Raw genomic sequence first — 13,920 nt, forward strand, 5'->3', positions numbered from 1 at the left:
TGATGGAACATCATTGCATGGTGTCAGGACCACAGAGGTTCTCATCCGCCTTGTCACATAGGGCCTAGGAGCGGCGGGGACTCCTGCACAGAGTTGGCACTCACCAGCACAGCCAAGCGTGCAGGTGTGAACTGCGTTGTGAAGCACTGCTTCAGGTCCTACCTTCCCCAGGAGAGGGAGAACAGGGATGGTAGAAAGTGGGGCCTATGGCAAATACTGACTCCTCTCTGTCAAGTTTTTCAGTGTCAAGACACGCTCTGAGCCCAAAGTGATGCACTTTGACCCAAATGTGAGTGTCCTCCAGCTTAGCCCTGACACTGCTGGGGTTTGAAGGGATGTGTTGGTTCACCAAAGCGATTCAAAGTCTATCTTTATGAATGAAAGATGCTTCATACTCTTCTCTTTCTTTCTTTTAATTTGCCAGTGAGCATACCCACCAGAAGGAGAGACTAGCGAGGGAGAGAGAGAAAACTCTCCTCATGGGTAATGGTCATCCCACAATCCCTTCTTCATACTCCCTCCCTTTGAAATTTTGGGCATACATGCACATGTACCAGGTATTTTTCACTTTCAAAGTGTGTCTTCAGCGATGTGGGAACCACCAGGCCATAGGCTGGCCCTGCACTCTTGTTACTATGTTTTGTTTTTTTGAGAGATTTTTGCCATAGGGCATGTGTGCTGCCAGAGACAGAGAGGCAGATACAGTGAGAGGGAAAGTAAGAAATCAATCAATCTCTTCTCCTCCATTCTCTTCCTGAGATCTTTGACATGTACACACATGCACCCAACATGAGTTTGAAGTCACCAGGTCCAAGACTCAAACTATAGTGAACCATGTGGGAGTCCAGCAACGTAACCACTCTGCCATCTACTGGCCCTGTTACTGTGTTTTAATACCTACTTAAATTTCTGCCTCATCTGGAAGATCTCTTTACATGTATCTGTTAGCTGCACCAGAGGTAGCACTTACTCTACACTATGATGTTGAATGCTATTTAGTCATTCAAAAAGGACTGTGGTAGGGCCAGAAGATTGCATAATGGTTATGTCACTGGACTAACACATAGTTGATTGTGGTTTAAAACTCACTCTGGGCACATGTGTGTGCATGCCCAAAATCCCAAGAAGAATATGGCAGAGAAGGAATTGTTATGTGGTCATCCCCCCTGGGAGTTGATTTCTTGCCTTCTGTCTCTCTAGCAAGTGCACACACCCTATAGCAAAAATCTCTCTTACAAAAAAAAAAAAAATGTGGTAAATTTTCATATTTTCATGACTTTTCCATTTTAGGCAAAAGCTCAGAAATTCTAGCCGCACTATCCTTGGTGTACATTTCAAATGAAAATGAAAAGGTACTCAAAGCCACTGCTTGCCAAAATCCAAGAACTTCCCTTAATTATTGCTGATTGCATTCTATCTTGTGCTTCCTGGGGAGGGAAAAATCCGAGACCGAGGTGGCATTTGAAATGGACCTTCAATATGAAAGTGATCTCAGAACAAAGACCTGTTTCTAGTAAAGTCATAGCAGGGATGGTGTTTGGGGTTTATGTGGAACAGTAAGGAAATAGGCCTGGGTTTAGGAAAAGATGCAGCCACACTTTCAAGGGCCTAGTGTTGTGAGATGTTCATACTTTGTGGAGTTTGTAGGCAACTTTTTTTTTTTCACTGCAGGATTACAACATTAGGCTTTACTTATAAAATATTGATCCGGAAGCTTTTTGATAAATTAATTTGAGCAGAAAGACATGGGAATTAAGGAGTAGAAATGACCTCAGGTTATTCAGTAGTTTGGTTATGCCTTCCATTAGTTTAGTCCTGTAGGCAGAGCCTTTTTTGCCTTCCCACCCTTTATCACTCATGACTCATCCTTTTGGTTCTAGTTAAATGTTACTGTTCTTGTGTTCTTCCCATTCCACTAACACTTACCTAATAAGGCGCCCTGTAACTGGAATCCAGTCTTTTTCCCTCAGTGTCTCAACAGTCTCATACTTCAAAGAGATCGAGGTGTTGGGAACCAGCAGTTAGCATAATGGCTATGTCGTTGGCCTCCCACGTAGTTGACCGCGGTTCGTGTCCCGGACCCGGTGGCTTAAAACTCACGTCGGGCGCGTGTGCGTGCGTGCCCAAGATCCCGAGAGGAGAATGGAGGAGAAGGGATTGCGGCGTGACCATCCCCCCTGGGGGGTGATTTCTCGCTTTCTGTCTCTATGTCTCTCTCTGTCTGTCTGGCGAGCGCACGCGCCCTACAGTGAAAATCTCTCTCAAAAAAAAAAAAAAAAAAAGAGATCGAGGTGTTGATACCAGCTGACTCTCCTTGATCCGAAATGCTGGAGACCAGAAGTATTTGGATCCTGGATTTTTTTCAGATTTTGGAATATTTACACTAACAGAATGAGATATCTTGGGAATGCGAGCCAGCTCTCAACACAAAATTTACTTATGTTTTATGTACCCCTTATACACATAGCCTGAAGGTAATTTTATACAGTATTTTTTTATTGCGGCATTTTGACTAAGACCGGAGGTCAGGTGTGGAATTATCTCCTGGGACAACAAGTTGGCATTTAAAAAGTTTCCGATTTGGGAGCATTTTAGATCTCAAAATTTCAAATTAGGGATGCTTAAGCTGTACTTTCTCTAACCTGTGCCTACCATCATCCCTATAGCTCTGCTTTCTGGAATCACGACCTCTCTTACATTTCCTCCTTCTCTAAACCTTTCACTTCAGATCCATTATAAAAATTGCACCTACCTTAGAATTGCGCTAAAGAAGATAGTGAATGAAACATTTTTTGAGCATTCTTGTTTTTGAATTGTTTTAGCTTTAGTATGGCAATATTATCATTTTGTTTCACTGAAAGTACTTTATATACATAAACTATTACTTTATCTAGATCATAATTTATTTTTTTAAAGAATTATTTTATTTAACTATATTTATTATTTTTTTTAATATTTCCACAGAGAGACACACACAGAGAAAGAGAGAGAAAGAGAGAGAGAGAGAGAAAGCGAGAAAGCAAGCATCCTGTTCCAGGACTTGAACTACAGTTGTCCATGTGGGAGTCCAGCGTCCTTAGCCACCACGCTATCTGCCAGCCCCTTATAGTTTAATTAAAAGTGGAAATTGTATATTTATTTTTGTTTCCACCACAGAGAGTAGTGTGGTGCCCTACCCATTAGACATCCAGCTCCAGTGAAATCGTACTACAACTAGAATACATTGATCACCAGAGAATATTACTGATTAACTGAACCTGGTTACTTACAAATGAATGATGGCACACATATTTTTATGAAAGTTAACTTTCTTTGAAAATTGTTTTGTGCATCTATTGAAAATCTCAAGATTATGTTCTCTTATGTGGGAATATTCTTGGATTTGTAGTCCTCAGTGTAATACAACTAAAAATGGGAATGTTAACATAGGAACAAATGTTAAAGACACATTAATATTTCATGTGAAATAACCAAATGCTTATTGTAGTCTTGGAAGTTTTTCTTTTAACATTTTGCTTTATTATTATTCTGCTTTTATGAGCTGCAAAATAAAAATTGATTGTAATTCAAGCTATAATAAAATACATTCACCTCTGTGATTAATGACAGTGCCCTTCCAATTATTTTTAGATTAAGGAAAGCCTACAGTGAATCTGGTTCTGATTCAAAAAGAATGCATGCTAGCTTTTCTTTATTATTTTTATAACTAATTTTGTGGTGAAATTATTTCAGCATAGTACAAAAAGAGCCAGATTTTCTAAAAATTAGTCCACTAATCTAAATTCTAGCTATTAAAATTTTGTCTTTTTGTTACAGAAACATTCTCTAGTCACTGCAAAATGTTTAATTAAAAATATCTTTGTGTGTTGATAGGTTATAGCGGGGAGTATTGTTTTCATTTTATGAACATGAGTTAAAAACAAAAATTGCAACTTTTTATATTTCTTTGCTGAATTTTAGTATGTAAATCTCATAGGGGATATTGTCCCAAACCCCATAAACTGAATATTCAACATCAGCTGTTAGCGATGAACTCATTTTTCAAAGCAGGGTTTTTTTACTTTTTCTTTCTTAGAGAGATTTTTGCCATAGGGCTCATGCACTTGCTAGAGAGACAGACAGACAGACTGAAAGCTAGAAATCACCCTCCAGGAAGGATAGCCACACCACAATCCTTCTCTCTTCTCTCAGGATTTTGGGCGCACACACGCACTCGGTGTGAGTTTCAAACTACTGGGTCTGGAGCTTGAACTGCTGTCGACTATGTGGGATTCCTGCGATATAACCATTACGCCATCTCTGGTCCTGTCAGATCTACTTTTCTCATTGATAGTAGTTAACTATTGCCTCGTCCTGTCTGTCATCTTTCTGCACTGGGACACTCCCGTTGTACTAATCCAGCTATACATACACCAGGCACTGCGCAGAGCCCCAGCAATCCAGTGAAAAGGTCAGAAATGGCTCCTTCCCACATGGAATGTTCCAGTGGGGGGCAAACTGAGACAAGTCATTACCCTATGAGTAAGATCATTTTAAAGTACACTAAACAGGAAATAAACATGTTGATTTGATAGAGGATATTACTTAACATTTACCATGCCCTCATGCATGTATTTGTTAAATAGTTGTTATGTACACCATGAATTACTAACTCAAGAGCTTGTATGTGAAGCAGCTACCTAATAGAAGTCGTACATGTTTCTCAAAAGTTCTGTGTGTTTTGTTTGCTTGTTTGTTTTACTGGCCAAATCAGATTCCCCTTTGAAATGTATCTGACCCACTGCTGATTATCATGACATCCAAATGTCCTCCCTTTTGAGGTAACAGATGCAATCCTTTTCTTCTGAATGCCAAACTGACCCATGAACATATGTATGCAGAAAACACATTTATCTCTTAATTTATTCAATAACCTTTAAGTGGACTTTTTTCACTGGGTTACTGGCCAACTAAGTCCACCTGCTTCTTCTCGAGGTCAATGGATTAAGAGGGGAAGACTAGAGGAAAGGGAGTTTATTTCTATTACCGGTTGCAGAGAGACAGCAAGTACCATCAAACTGTCTCATGAAACACAATGTGTTCTCAAGATTTAAAGGCTAAGATAGAAACATATGCAGGTCATTACTCATTACAATAATCAGTCAGTTGCTTTCCACTGAGTAATTATCCGGATTCTTTCGAATACCTATTTCTGGCTTCTTACCTGACCATTCCTAAAACCGCTCTCCCTATGACTCAAAACTTGGTCAGGCTGTTCTAATTAGAGGCCTTTCATATAAAAATGGCTGCCATCCTGCTAAACCTTAAACTAGCTTGCTTTGAGAGTGCCAGTAGGAAATGGAAAACCAGGATGGTAAGACTCTCCAGTAAATTGTAAACCCTGTAATACTGGATCCCTTCCCTTCTCTTTCTGTCTACTCAGGCAGAATTCATTTCTTCTCCCTTCAGAATACCCCCAAATTTTCTGTCTTGCAGTCTGCTGGTTCAATTCTCTCTTCATTAGGACAGATCTATCTTTTTCTCTTAAAGCCTTCACTTGATTGGATGAGTCCCACCAGCATCATGGACTCTAAATCAACTGATTTGACTGTTAATTTTATTTTAAAATATTTACAGGAACATCTAGAATAAGGTTTGACCAAATATCTAGGTGTTGTGCCCAAGACAAGGTGACTCCTAAAATTAACCATCACATAGTACATTCAGCACTCATGTTTGCAGATCAACAAATCACACTATATCATGGAGTATGCTAGGAAGAAATTTGACTAAGACTAAAGCAAGTTGTTTTTATATATTGAAACAAAACTGGCATGATTATTCTCACCAGATAGTGCATTCTAAATCAATGTTAGATTGTTTCATGATATTCTAAAACTCTATGATGTATCACTAATTAGATATCTAATTATTATCAAACAGGTACTTTCTTATTTTCTATAACGTATGAGTGAAAGTATGAAGGTTACTCTAAATACTATCCTTTTCCTGTAGTGATAACAGTGATTGATCAAAGTTTAATCTACCATTACTTACATCAAATAACTATAAACTGTCTAATGTATTTTCTAAGAAAAACACCTAGGATATTTTAAAACAAACAGCATAGCAATCAGGTTGATAGGATATTATAGTACACAAGCCTTAATGAAACATAGAACAATAGAAGAATAATCATAGAAGAATAATTAGAATATTTGTTAATAATCCCCTGTTTATATTTTAGATATGAAAATTAAGTATTCAACCATATCTCTTCATTGATTACAGACTCTTAGTAATTAAAAGTGTTTAAAATTAAATGACAATATTTCATTTGGGCTGGTTTATAAACTGAAAAACAGTATTTCATTTGGCCTGGTTTATAATTTCACACCAAGAATTTCAACTCGGCATTTTCCTAAAATAACATCTTTGACTAAGGCATGAGGTTTTACTTAATCAGAGAGTGGCCCTCGGAAGAGAGTTCGAGGTCCATATTCATGTTCTTTCCTGTAGCAGATACTACTTTCCTTTCCTCACAAGCTATGCTCTCAATACTGCTCTCTTCCATGTTTGAATTGAGAAAATGGAGCTCTAGGAAGAAGTCAACTGCTCTGTCCATGTGGTCAGAGGCTGTTTTTCTGACATATTTTTAGGATTATTTGAGAAGTAATTGGTTTTGTCCATTTGTTTAGACTCATTGTCCACCTGCTGTTTTCACCAAGGTACTCCATTCCTGGCCCTGGTACACCAAGTTGCTTGCATGTTTCTATTAGGAAAGATGAAGTTTTATGATGTAATAGGATTTGAAACTTGTTTTAGTATAAGACAAAAAAGAAAAGGGTACTCAGAGTGCCTATAGCTTTCTAAGAAGAGATGCTATTCTATGTAAAGAGTTTAATTAACACACGGCTGGTGAGATTATTCCTACAGTAATGGATTAATAGCCACTAAGCTGGTGGTTTCGTTTACAGCCTAGGTGAACAAAATTCTCCATAACAAGCCTTTTTAATCAGCTTTGTGGTGTCTAGAGTCCTGAGTTCCATTCCCAGAAGATTTAACAAATTTTCCAGTTTCCGGTGAATAATTCTTAGTCTCTTGACCATTCTCAGTAAACACTGAACAAGGAGCTATCATTTACGATAACAAGGAAAAGAGTGTGTATAAACTAAAAGAATCTGACCTAAGTTGTTTACTACCACACACCTCAGCCAGTCTCCTGAGAGATGTTCTTTGTACTCTTTCTTCTGTTCTGAAATGAGTGGTGCCCAGTACAGTTCACGGGAGTTGCAAAGCATTTACATCAATAAGATTATTTTCTCTCAAAGCTTATCATCAACTACCTTCACATCCCATAGTTTCTTCTAATTTTGACTAAAACTGACTCAAAGTTTCAAACTTAATCATTTTTAGTTCTATACTCTGTTTTCTCAGTGTCGTCACAGTTACCAGTCATTTAAAGATGTGCATGTGTGTGTATTTCAGAGAATTTTAAGCACTATTCTGTCTCTCTCTCTCTCTCTCTCTCTCTCTCTCTCTCTCTCTCATTTTTTGATTTTCCTAAGGGGTGCATGTGTTCTTGAGAGAGTGACACACAGAAAGTGAGAAAGCATGCCCATGGAGCATGGTCATGCTGAATCCCTTCTCCTGGTCAGTGACCCTGATTAAATTGTTCAAGAATGTAATATGACATTTGTGGTTTCCTGGACTTTATTACTATTTACAAATTCTAAACTTTTATTCTTATTTTAAAATGAGATGATATATGTAAAAATCTTACTAGATTGACTGGCCCATAGTAGGTACTCAAAACAGACAGTGCTCATAATCCTACGTACTTTCACCTGACTGAACTAATACTATGCATACTAAGCACTATTTCTCCAGTTAGCCTCCAGAGAGATGTGAAGTCCTCTGGATTCTTTTTTTTTTTTTTTTCCCTTATATTGAGAGTCAAGGTAAGCAACATTTTTTTTTTTTTTAAAGTGAGAAATCACCCCCCCGGGGAAATGGCCATGCACAATCCCTTCTCTTACATTATCCCCTTAGGATTTTGAGCATACACACACATACATCCAGTGTGACCTTCAAGCCACTGGGTCTGGGACTCAAAGTACATAGTCAGCCATGTGGGATCCAGCACCTTATCCTCCATGCCACCTGCTGGTCCCTGGACTCTTCATGATACAACTTAAGTGAGGCTCTCGCTATGTCATAGTCCTCTTGCCTCAGTGTCTTGAGTCACTGGGACTACAGTCTCACACCACTATGCCTAGCTGTGAGGTTGGATGAAGAGCTGATGCCAGATTTCCCACATGCTCCCAGCCTGTGGGCACACTGTCTGAGCAGGGCATGTCACCTGGCCAGGCCTGGCTTATCTTTTAATATTTTCATTTTAGGAAAATTCATCCCATCATTCAGCTTTCCAGTGTTAATCAAAGTTACTAATGTATAGACTGTTAGAACTAAAGGACCCTGGAGGCTCCCTAATTCCATAGTCCTTATTTATTTATTTTTTTGGAGAGGTTTTAGCTATAGGGCATGTGCGCTCCCAGAAAGACAGAGAGAGACAGAGAGACAGAAAGCGAGAAATCACCCTCCCCCCCATTGGGGATGGCCATGCTGCAATCCCTTCTCCATTCTCCTCTCAGGATCTTGAGCATGCAAGTACACACACCTGGCATGAGCTTAAGCCACCGGGTCCGGGACATGAACCGCAGTTGACTACATGGGAGTCCAACGACATAGCCATTATGCCAACTGCTGGTCCCAATAGTCCTTATTTTTTAGAACAAATTTTATTCATTTTTAAAGCATTTTCCTGATGTGGCCTAATATTTTTTAAGGCGTCTCACTTATACTCAGAGTAGCTTTTGCAACTGTATGAATACTTTGGAGTGTACAGGGATTTTGAGAAGGGTTCCTGGGTAATTTTTATGTTTACTACTATGTTTTAGGAATGTGTGTGTTAAGTCTGCTCAAGTGTACCTAATAGCTACTGAATACTTTTTTAGAGAATATTTTTTGATACTTGATCTATTTTTATTAACTTGTGTTTCTAATATAGTTTTTTTTCTGAATATGACATATAAAACTACATGAACACAGCTTCTTAATGCAATCATAGCTAATCATTGGCACTTTTACATTCACTTTCAGTTCTATTATTAAAAAATCAAGCTAATTTTGAGAATCTGTGACTTGGATTCTCATAGAGAGCTAAAATATTTTACTTTCCAGGAGGGCTAAAGTTTGAAAATATGGGGGTGACAGTTTTGGATGCTATAGTACAAATTTTGAGAGGAGGTGGCAGACAAGACATGGCATGATGACATGTTTCTGCTCGTTGGTACAAGAAAGGGGCAAGGAGTACTAAGGGAGCAAGGACAGCTTTTACTATAGTGGTTCTCTCTCTCTCTCTCTCTCTCTCTCAGTTTATCTCTTCTGTGAACAAGAGAAAGAGGGAGAGAGGCAGAACCCCCAACAAGGTTCACTGCTGCAGCCTAACTCAGCCTCAGCCAGCCTCAGGTCAAGGGCACATATGTTCCCCACATACTCCACACACTCTCCAGATGTGAACCCAGAATCTCCCCCAAGTGAGTCAGCCTTACTGAACATTGCATTTTACTGTTGTGCTACTGTCCAGTCCTCTGCAGTGAATCTTAATGAAACTTTCTGGTGGCTTCCCAAGATAGGGTCAACTGAGAAACCTATGCTCAATAATTGAACTTTCCAAGGTCACAGATGCAAGATATGTGTAATATTTTGGAAAATCTATCTGTTACAAGTAAAGAAATAACAATAAAATTGAATGGAATATCCTAGTTGAGATTTATCCATCAAATCTTCCCTCTGGTTGATGAAATAAAGATTATTTAATTATACTAAAGCACACCAAAGAGAATTTTGGAGAACAATTTATCTCCACTTCTGGAAACTATCAAGATGCATATATATTAAATTAACACTGTCTATGACTATATAACTCAGACAACTAGTAGATCAGTTAGGTTTATTGACAGGTAATTACAACTCAGCATACTATAAGGATTCCTGTAAGTTCAAAATTTGTCTGCCTTTTCACAAACTGTCTCAGAATATCCATTGTTTTGTGAAAAGAGAGCTGAGTAATTGGGATGTAACTTGGGTCTCCCTATTAGCAATATGAATGATTTCTTTTCATGCCTCCATAGATATTTAAAGGAACTGACATATTTATCAAGAAAAATGAAGAAAACAAACCTACCTTCAGTTTGGCAGTTGGAAATTCCAACCTGTCTATCAGAAGAATGAAAGAGAATAGATGAGATACTATTTCATTACTCCCAAGCAATGGAATCAGGTTTTGCTTTGGTTTGATTCTGTTTTTATCACTTCACACACAGACCAGATAGAGGATTATGTGAAGCTGAAGAGATGATGGACAAAAGAGCGAAAGAAGACTGAAGCTATGTGAACAATAAGTTATAACTAGCATTTGTATACAATTTTACAACTTAAGAGGTGTTTTGTAGATTTTATTTCATTTCTTTTCATTCTATATTGCCTCCTTCCCGACCCCCCCCCCCAAAAAAAAAGAAGAAAGCAAAAGGAAAATGCTGTGGAGTTGGTATACTCTATTATTAACATTCCTATACAGATGAAAAAACTAAGGATCAGGTAAAGTGGTTCGTACAAGGTTTCACAGCCTGTAAGAGCGGGGTTCGAATCCAGACCTTTCCATTCCTAATTACTGCAGGCTGTTCTCAATATCATCAGGTAGGACATATGCTGGAAAAATCCCTATGATGTCAAGCCATTTGGCAGAAAGTCCACAGATCACATAAAGCCTCTACCAGTTCCTACAACAACCTGATTTCTAACAACTATAAAAACTTTGCTTCCTAAATGCCTCCCAGGGAATGGGTAGTAGCCCTCCAATGTGACATTGGATGGTGGATACAACCCTGACCACCAAAGGGAAAGAAAAAAGTTACCAGAGAGCTTCCCAGTTAGTGCCCTTTGTAAAACACACACACACACACACACAAATTCATTAATTTATTTATCTTTTTTTTACTTGTGATTTTCAAGCCATGGATCTGGGATTCAAACCACAGTTGGTCATGAGGAAATCCAGTGCCTTAACCACCACACCACTATAAGCAGGGAACTCTCTCCTAAGGAAATGACCTACCTGTGCAATAGTTACTTTTCCATTTACTAATAATTTTAGAATTTCTTCTCTGGGAAAAAGATCTTCATTATCATATCATATTGTCATTTTCTATTATCATATCTGTTTTGCGTAGTGTTTATGGAAAATGGGAAACTATTGGGTTGTTGGAAAAGTCAGGATGTATTTTTCTGGTGTCCTATGGAAAAATGCATCATGACTTTTCAGTGACCCAATATTTTATGAAGGGTGCCTATGATAGACTTTCTGCTTATGAGGCAAAGTAGGGAGAATTTCACCCACTGATTCGTACAGTTAGAAGGAACCTCAGAGGTCACTTAGACTGCTTCTCTTTTACACAATCTTTGGCAGGCAGTCACCTAGGCTGTTTTACTATTTTTGTTTCTTTTTTGCATTGGGTTGAAATCTGCCTCCCAGACTTAGTCCTAATTCTGAACTTCTGAATGAAACAGAAATCAGTGGGACCATTCCCTAAGTTATAACAGTTATCAGTCAAGAAATCATTTTTAATTCCTTCCTTTTTCTCTCCCTTCTCTCCATCCCTCATTGATTTAGTCTGTGGTTCAGAGTCCCAAGTGTATATTCAATCCACCCACTTCTTTCCATTTTCACTGCCACTAGATGGTAGTCCAAGCCACCCTCATCTCTGACCCAAACTACTGTAGCACCTCCAAACAATCTGTGTCTCTTCTTGTCTCTTTATAGTCCCCTTTCTATATTCCAGTGTGGACTCCATACCAGAGTCCATACATAAGATGATTCACTAGGATGCAAGAAAAAAATTCCAGAAATTCTATTTCTGTTTTTGGATCTCACCCTTTTTAATGTCTGTTTTGTTAATATTTTATACATATTAAGCAAATGCAATGGTTGGTTGGTTGGCTGGTTAGATGGAACACTCCTACCTGCTCCAAACAGTTGTGGAGGCCAGAGAAGAGCATCTAGATGATTTTTTTTTCTTTTGTATTTAACTGCGATTAAAGTACAAGATTGTCATTCTTATTCTTTCCCAGCACTATCATACAGTTGATTTTTCATTATTTTATAAGAAAAGAATTAGGCAGATTTTTAAGTGCTATTATCATTACTAAGCTATTTACCTAATGCAGATCCTTTTTTGTTATAATAGAAGATCCAATATAATTTTATTACTTTATAGTGAACAAATATTTACACAGTTGGTCCTGTTCATAAATGCTCCTATATTTTACAAACATGTAGTTATACATCTGTACATACTAACAAAATACAGGACAATCTAGAAGTTATATTCATATCAGAACTTTTTTTTTACATTATTCCACCAATGCCTTTTAAAAATTACTTCCCCACAAATTAATATGATTTCCATTTGTGTTCTTTTCCCATGAGGATTTACTTCCCCTCATTTCTTGAGATCTTTCCCCAAACCTTACTCTGGTTTTGCCTTCTGTTTGACTGATTTGGGTTTGGTCTAGAGTTCCCTCCTCTAGCTGTGGGAGTCTGTCAGGAGTCAGCTCCAATTGTACTTAATTTTCATTGAGTCTTACCATAAGTTGTTCACAGTGAGACTCTCTGTCTACTTAATGTGTTGAGATAACTTGACAGTGGAGGCCTCAGATTCCACGTGTTTCTGGGGAGAAAGGTCTGGGATGGACACCCCACTGCTAAAGAAAATTAAGCTCACTTGGCAAGACTTTCCTTTCCAACCCTGCCTAATTGGTTCTCTTTGAAATGCTCACCAATCATCTACTTTAAAAAATTATTCCTAAATTTTTCTGGGATCCACATCAGCCTTACTATCTGGTTTGAAATCCTTCTCTTCTTCAACTGGAAAGTTAGAACAGATTTACTTTACAAGGCTTCTGGCATCTTTCCTCTGCTCTTTCAAGAAATACTAGTATTAACTTTTTTTTTTGTTTTTTTTTTTTGAGAGGTTTTCGCTATAGGGCGCGTGCGCTTGCCAGACAGAGAGAGACAGAGACAGAAAGCGAGAAATCATCCCCAAGGGGGGATGGCCACGCTGCAATCCCTTCTCCTCCATTCTCCTCTTGGGATCTTGGGCACACATGCACATGCGCCCAGCGTGAGTTTTAAGCCACCGGGTCCGGGATGTGAACCGTGGTCGACTACGTGCGAGTCTAGCGACATAGCCATTATGCTAACTGCTGGTACCCCTAGTATTAACTCTTATAAAGCATTGAAGGGGCACCAGACTTAGCCCCTGAAACTCAGGAGCCAGTTTCAAAGCCTGTGAGACAGGTTGAGAGGTTCAGAGGGAATACCACAGCTTCTCTCCATTTCATCTCTATTTTACTGCTTATAAAATGAAGAATGTAACTTCTCACTATTGGAGAGAGGATCAAATACGATAATGCATAACAAAGACAGTCTATAAGTTATAAAACTTCACGCATATATTAGTGACACACAACCCAGCACTCTAGAATCATAATAGTAAAAACCATTACGTGTTTGTGTATTTATTTAATTTCTACCATGAGTGAGAGAGACGATGAGATGGAAAGAAACAGAGAGACAGTAATCTCAAGAGGAGGATTCCAGTGCTGCACTCCACCCCAGCCTCAGCCAGTGCTGGATCACACACACACACGGGGTCTCCAGACACGAACCCAGAACCTTCCCATGTAGTTTAGCCTCTCAGAGTATGATGCTTTGAGAGGCATCTGGCCCCTCTTACCATTTATTAAATATATTCTCCTTACTAGACTTCATGCTGTCTTTAGCTGCTCATAGCAAGCAACCCGATATATATTATTACC

General features: G+C 38.6%; 1 protein-coding gene and 1 long non-coding RNA gene across 2 annotated transcripts in view; one reads left to right on the top strand and one right to left on the bottom strand.

Moving 5' to 3' along the window:
- LOC102482621 (uncharacterized) overlaps positions 1-13,920 on the bottom strand; it is a 234,343-nt gene that overhangs the window by 115,124 nt on the left and 105,299 nt on the right. The window lies entirely within an intron of this gene.
- The window catches only part of ARSJ (arylsulfatase family member J), a 51,340-nt gene that overhangs the window by 33,563 nt on the left and 3,857 nt on the right, over positions 1-13,920 (top strand). The window lies entirely within an intron of this gene.

Source organism: Tupaia chinensis, unplaced genomic scaffold (assembly GCF_000334495.1).
Source record: "Tupaia chinensis unplaced genomic scaffold, TupChi_1.0 Scaffold140548_1, whole genome shotgun sequence".
NCBI lineage: Eukaryota > Metazoa > Chordata > Mammalia > Scandentia > Tupaiidae > Tupaia > Tupaia belangeri.